Genomic DNA, 7,383 nt, shown 5'->3' with positions numbered 1-7,383 from the left:
AGTCATCTCAGTGCACCAATTTTTGGCAAAAAAACAGCATGCCTTTCTTGCTCCATGCACCTTACTCACCTGACCTTGCTCCACATGACTTCCTTTTGTTTCCTCCAATAAAGAGGGATATGAAAGGATAGCAATTTGACTACTTAGAAGAGGACATGAAAAAAATGAGGCAGGTGCTGTCAGCCATCCAAACAGATGAATTTGAAAAATCTTTCCAAGAATGGAATTGCAGATTTGACAAATGTATTAAGTGTAATAGAGAGTACTTTGAAAGTGACAAGGTTGTTTTGTAAAATTCTGGGTCTTTTTTGAGTACCCCCTTGTATACCCAGCAGAGATACTGCTGGATCATATGGAATTTCTATTTCCAGTTTTAGGTAGCACTGTTTTGCTTTACGCAGTGAGTGTACATATTTACAGACCCATCAGCAGTGTCTGAGGGTTCTAATCCCTCTACAACCTCTCCAGTAGTTTTCTGTTTTTTAACTTGGCTGTCATTGTCAGTATAATGTGCTATCTTATTGTTGCTTTGATTTGCATCTCCCAATGGATAGAGATCTCAAGCATGTCTTCATATGTTTGCTGACCATTTGGATGCCATCTTTGGTCTACCTCTACCTTTGCCCACTTTTTATTTGTGTACTTGTATTTTTCTTTTCTTTTTAAATCATTTTATTGGGGGCTTGTACAACTCATCACAATCCATACAACCATCCATTGTGTCAAGCACATTTGTACATTTGTTGCTGTCATCATTCTCAAAACATTTGCTTTCTACTTGACCCTTGATATCAGATCATTTTCCTCCTCCCTCCCTGCTCCCCCCTCTCTAATGAACACTTGATAATTTATAAATTATTATTATTTTCTCATATCTTAACACTGTCCGACATCTCCCTTCACCCACTTTTCTGTTTTCCATCCTCCAGGGAGGAGGTTATATGTAGATCCTTGTAATCGGTTCCTCCTTTCTACCCCACCCTCTTGGTATTGCCACTCTCAGCACTGGTCCTGAAGGGATCAACTGTCCTGGATTTCCTGTGTTTCCAGTTCCTATCTGTACCAGTGTACATCCTCTGGTCTGGCCAGATTTGTAAGGTAGAATTTGGGATCATGATAGTGGGGGTGAGGAAGCATTAAAGAACTAGAGGAAAGTTGTATGTTTCATCACTGCTACCCTGCATTCTGACTGGCTCGTCTCCTCCCCGCGACCCTTCTGTAAGGGGGTATCTAGTTGCCTACAGATGGGCTTTGGGTCTCCACTCTGCACTCACCCTCATTTACAGTGATATGATTTTTTGTTCTTTGATGACTGATACCTGATCCCTTCAACACCTCGTGCTTGCACAGGCTGGTGGGCTTTGTTTCTTCTTATTGAGTCGTTGAAGTTTTCTATAGACTTTAGAGACTAGTGCCTTGTCTGTTGTGCTGTTGTCATAGATTTCCCCCCCCCAACCCCCCCCCTACTTGTTGAGTCTCTCTCTTTTTTCTTTTAATAAAGTCCTATGCTGGACATAAATGAGTTATTTTCAGTAGGTCCCAGTCATTTATTTCATCATCTACTGTATGTTTCACTCACTATATTTGATATTGTGTCTAATGCCCTGAAATAGGGCCCTTAATTAAGTCCATCTCTATTTTCTCATTGGTGGTCTCCATCGTTCTGGGATTTTCATTTAGGTCTTTGGTTCATTTTGAGTTTGTTTTTGTACATGGATTGATGTGTGGGTTCGTTCCATCCTTTTACAGGTAGAAATACAATATTGCCAGCGCATTTTTGGAAGACAATGTCTGTCCAATTTAATTTTTTTTGTCCTTTGTTGAAGGTCCATTGTCCAGTGGCTGAATTTATTTCTAAGTTCTCTATTCTATTCCATTGATCTATGTATCTATCATTGTGCTTGTAGCACGCTGTTTTAACTACTGTGGCTGTGTAATAGGTTTGAGATCAGGAAGTGGAAGACTTCCTGCTTTGTTGTTTTTCTTAAACAGTTTTTTTGTTTATCCTGGGTCTCCTTCCTCCCCATATAAAGTTAGTAATTATTTTTTCCATTTCTTTAAAGATTGGATCAGAATTATGTTGCATTTATAGATTGCTTTGCGTAATATTGACATTTTCACAATGTTTAGTCTTCTTATCCATGGATATGGGCTATTCGTCCATTTACCTAGGACTCTTGATTTTTCATTATAGTGTTCTGTAGTTTTCTTTGCAAAAGTATTTTGTTTCTCTGATTAAACTTATGCCTAAGTATTTATTGTTTGTGTGTCTATTGTAACGTAAGTGTTATTGTCTTCTTGCTGTCTTTTACAGTGCTATCTTCATTAGTTTAAAGGAATCTGAATTTTGTGTATAAATCTTATATCCTGAATCTTTTGATTGTTTTCAATAATTTTCTTTTGTTGACTCTGGGGTTTCTACATATAAAAATCATATCATCTGAAGATGGTAAGAATTTCATTTCTTCTCTGTCCAGCACTATTCCTTTGATTTCCTTTTGTTTTTTAATTAGCCTGTCTAAAATTTCTAGCACAATGTTGAATATGTCTGGCTCCTGTTCTCAGGGGGAGTGTTTGCCTCACTAAGGGAAATGTTGGCCATTGGTTTTTCATTTATGGCCTTTATTTTGTTGAGAAATTTCCTTTCTTCCTGTTTTGTGGAATGTTTTTATTAGGAATGGGCATTGCATATTGTCAAGTGCTTTTTCTGTATCAATTGATATGATCATGTGGTGGATTACATGGGTTGTTTTTCTAATGTTGATCCACCCTTGCCTACCTTGTATGAATCCCACTTGATCATGGTATATTATTTTATATAGCTATCTGTATATCTATATGTATATCTATATATGTGTCTATATCTATGTGTGTGTATGTACATGTATGTGTGTTTATATATCTATATATGCATATGGATGCTATTTGTTAAGGTTTTCTTGAGCATGTGTGCATCTGTGTGCATGATACTGGTTTATAGTTTTCTGTCTTGGTATTGTCTTTGCCTGGTTTTGTTATCAGGGTTTTGCTTGCTTCATAAAATGAGTCAGGGGTTTGCCTCCCTTTTCTGTATTTTGGAGTAATTTGTGTAGAATTGGTGTCAGCCCTTCTCAAATGCTTAGTAGAATTCTTCACTGAAACCATCTGGCCTTGGACTTTTTTGTTGTTGTTGAATTTTTAATGATCTGCTATATTTCTTATTTTTGTTATGGGTTTGTTGAGATTTTCTGTATCCTTCTATATTTATTTGGGGAGATAGTGATTTTCTAGAAATATGTCCATCTTGTCTAAGATTTTAAGTTTGTTTTTTGTCTGTCAGAGTAATGTGTACACTAACTTTTAAGACCCTACTAAAAATGCACAAGGTAAAAGTAAATAATTATTATAGTGAAAAATTTCATCATTATAGTTTAGAACATTTCAGGAAGACAGCTTTCTTTTTGACCAAGCCCATGCCAGGAGGATAGATTCCAACTCTCAGTTTGTCAAACTTATGAGAGTAATCATCCCCTTTCTGCATTTTTAAAAATGCATTTTTCTTCTGTGCTGAAGTGTTTACATGGTAACAACAGGAAATATTAGCCAGAGCACAGATGCCTGATTGTGACGGCAGTAAGTATCGTACGAATATGTGATGGTCCATTACCATAACAGCAAGCGGATTAAAGCTCTTTTGAGAGATCTTACTAGTGTACACTGTCTCATTTACAACTTCAGCCATAGTGAGGAATAAGTTATTGATACACCTTTCCAATTCAGGGTCTTCTGGCTAAGATGAAAACAATCAGGCAGATAAATCGGCTCCTCTTACTCCTGGGAGATCACTCCTTTGAGACTTCTGAAAAGACCCAGATGGTGAGAGTGGTGAGGATTTAAAATCTTCAAAGGAGCTGGTGAGGAGTCCCAGGAAATAGTTTTGGGTCTGCATAGAGGTCACAGACAAAGAACAGACCTGGTGGTGCACCACTACTGTGAGCTGTAGGCAAAAGTTGAATGTGGACTTCTTTTCCCTTTATTGTGATGACAGTGACAACTTTGAATTGGTAGATTCTGCCTTTTTTGAACAGATATTTTCCTTCTGTCATATTATGTGTGTGATATTAATAGCTGCAGTATTTCTACCATCAGAATAATTATAGGGGATTTCTTGGAATTTTTATTTCCTTTAGTGATAGTCACAGCAGTTCAAGGGCTAGGAAAGAGTCCCATGGTCACCCAGGATAATTTTGAAGGATCAGGTTGACTCTTCCGCAGAGGTAAAATGTGGGTTGTGTCTAATTCTATGTAACGGTAACAACCAGTCTGAGGGTCTGGGTCAAGAGATACTGCTGTATGCTCTACAGTATATAGGAGGTATTCTGGCCTTATATTTGCAGAATTGTTTTCTTCCATTCAACTTAACCATTGCATGATTTCAGTGACCCCTGAAGTTGCAAATGAATAACAAATCGGATCTGCAAATGAGGTAAAATCGCTAGCCTCAGTCTTAGAAACAAACTAGAGGAAAAGATGTTTTGTTTCAAAAGAGAGAGGGGAAAATGAAGAAAAGTAGAGTCATAGAAAAGGAAAATAATGGCCCATGGCTATGAATTAATGATTAATTAAAATGGGTATAACATACTTCTCTTCTTGTTTGATTGTTTTGGGTAGAAGTTGTCTGCTGATCAGAAGGTCCTGGATAAGCTGTCTGTGCCTTAAAGCCATCTGTTTCTAGAGACTTGGGGGTCAGAATTAACTTGCAGCCATTCCTGCAAGTGGAAGTCCACTGGTCTGACTGGGAAGTCCATTTCACTCTGGCACCTGACCCTGAAGGAGGAACTGAAATGACCCCTTTCAGTAGGCATTTTTTTTTTTCATCAATATCAGTGTTTTCTTCTTTATGCACCAGCCCCAAACTTGATGACTTAAAATTATTTATTGATGATTCGGAAGAAGAGCAGTTTTGGCTGAGTTCAGCTCTACATGATGTTATCAGACCTCACATACGCGTTTATAGTCAGTTAATACTCAACAGCCTCACGCATGTCCAGTAGTTGCTAGCTGTTGGCAGGAGCCATGGAGATAACTGGTTTATGTGTCTCCCATTATCCAACAGATTGGCCCAAGCTTGCTCACAAAATATCAGTTGAAGGGTTCCTAAGAGTAGCAATAGAGAGCAAGCTTCAGTATGCAAGCAGTTCCAAGCCTCTGCTTATGCCACATGTCCCTTTGGCCAAAGCAAGTCACATACCCAAACCAAGAGTCAAAGGATAGGAAAATAGGCTTCATCTCTTAGTGGAAAGAGCCACATGTACAGGAACATGAATTCAGGAAGGGGAAGAATGTGTAGCCATTTTTGCACTCTAATGTCTTTCCTAATGGATCTGGCCATTGAGTTAGAAGTTGTATATAGATTTGGAAGATGTCTCCTTTGCAATGGTGGCTTGTACTCATTGGGCAGGACACAGTATAGTAGATTGGCTTCTGACAGCATGTTGCCAGATCTGCATGTAAAATAGTACAGTTCTTGGTGAAGTTATTCCCTACCCCATAAGGCATTCTAAAGTTATATCCTAGGGATAAATTCTGTATGAACGCTGAAGAAAGGAACAGGGACCATTAACATTCGTGTTGAAACATAGGACAAGGCAAGCTATTATATCATTTAGACTAGCAGTCAGCAAACTTTCTCAGTAAAGGACCAGGTAATAAGTATTTTAGATTTCGTGAGTTGGAGATAGTTTCTAATATGTTCTCAGTATACTTGGTAAGTTTTGTTGTTGTTTTTAACAAACCTTTAAACAATGCAAACCATTGTTTTAGCTCCTGGACCACATGATGACAAACAGACAATGGACCCGATTTGGTCCGTGGCTGCAGCTCGCCAACCTCTGGTTTGGACAGCTTTAGCATCAGTACCTCCTTTGTTCCTTCGGTCTTTCCTAAATAGTAGAGAGAGGAGGAGAGCCAGGCTTTGGGTCAGGAGAGGAATGCTGCAGGGTTTCTGTGTGGCTGCTTCAGTGAGATGAATTCTGCAAGCACTGGAGAGGAAGGTAGCGATCTTGCGTTGGAAACCCAGAGTCTGGAATTTTCCCCCTCCCTTAACATCTGTGGATTTTCAGCAAGAAATGGCTTCTATCTGTCCTAAAAACCTATAGTTAATTACTAATATGCATATATATAATCAAAGTCTAAAGATTCAGGTGGTGGTGAGGGTTAGGTGCCATCAGTTTGGTCCTGACTCATAATGCCCCTGTACACCATAGACCCAAACACTCGTGTGCCATCCTTGCAAGTTTGAGCTCCTTGCTGCAGCCACTATGTCAATCAATCGCCTTCGGAGTCTTCCTCTTTTTCACTGACCCTCTTACTTTACCAAACATGATGTCCTTTTCCAAAAACTGGTCTCTCCTGTTAACGTGCCCAAAGCACATCATTTTTATTTTAAAGAGCCTCTGGCAGCATTTCTTCAGAGACAGATGTGCTGGTTCTTTTGGCAGTCCATGGTACTTTCAATGTTCTCACCAGCACCATCATTCAGACGCATGGATTCTGCGTAGGTCTTCCTTATTCCTTTCCCAGCTGTCACCTGCCGGTGAGATGACGATAAATACCGTGATTTGGGTCAGGCGTACCTTCGTCCTCAAAGTAACATCTATCTTTGCTCTTTAACACTTTAAAGAGGGCTTTTGCAGCAGATTTGCCCAGCGCAGTTTGTCCTTTCATTTCTTGACGCCTGCTTCCATGGTTTTGGATCGTCAATCCAAGTAAAATAAAATCCTCCACAACTTCAATCTTTTCTCTCCTTATCATGTGATCTGTTGGTCCTGTTGTGAGGATTTATGTTTGTGTTGTTGTTGTTGTTGTTTTTACATGGGATTGTGATCCCTATTAGAGGCGACAGCTTTTGAGCTGTGACTCAATGGCAGTGAGTTTGGTGCTGCTGCGTTGACAGAACTCTGGTGGCATCGCGGGTTACAAGGTAGGCTGCTAAACGTAACCTCAGCTGCTGGACCTCACCAGCCACTCGGCAGGAGAAAGACGAGGCCAGCTGCTCAGGTCAAGGCCACCACAGCTTGTGAAACCCAACTGGGTGGTTCTACTCTGTGGTTCCCAGCCTTCCTCATGCCGCGACCCTTTCATCCAGTTCCTCATGTTGTGGTGATCTCCCAACCATACAATTATTTTCATTGCCACTTCATAACTGTCATCTTGCTACTGAATCAGGCGACCCCTGTGGAAAGGTCGTTCGACCCCCAAAGGGGTCACGATCCACAGGCTGAGAACCGCTGCGCTTATAGGGTCACTCTGAATTGGAATCAACTCTATGACAAGGATGGGGTTGGCTTTGGGCTTGGACCTCTGCTTGGCCAGCGTGCAGGTTCACATCAGAGTGATTAGTTC

Source organism: Echinops telfairi, unplaced genomic scaffold (assembly GCF_000313985.2).
Source record: "Echinops telfairi isolate 266 unplaced genomic scaffold, ASM31398v2 ScPeMD7_18;HRSCAF=68, whole genome shotgun sequence".
NCBI classification, from domain to species: domain Eukaryota; kingdom Metazoa; phylum Chordata; class Mammalia; order Afrosoricida; family Tenrecidae; genus Echinops; species Echinops telfairi.
Note: the sequence above shows the minus strand (reverse complement) of the source record.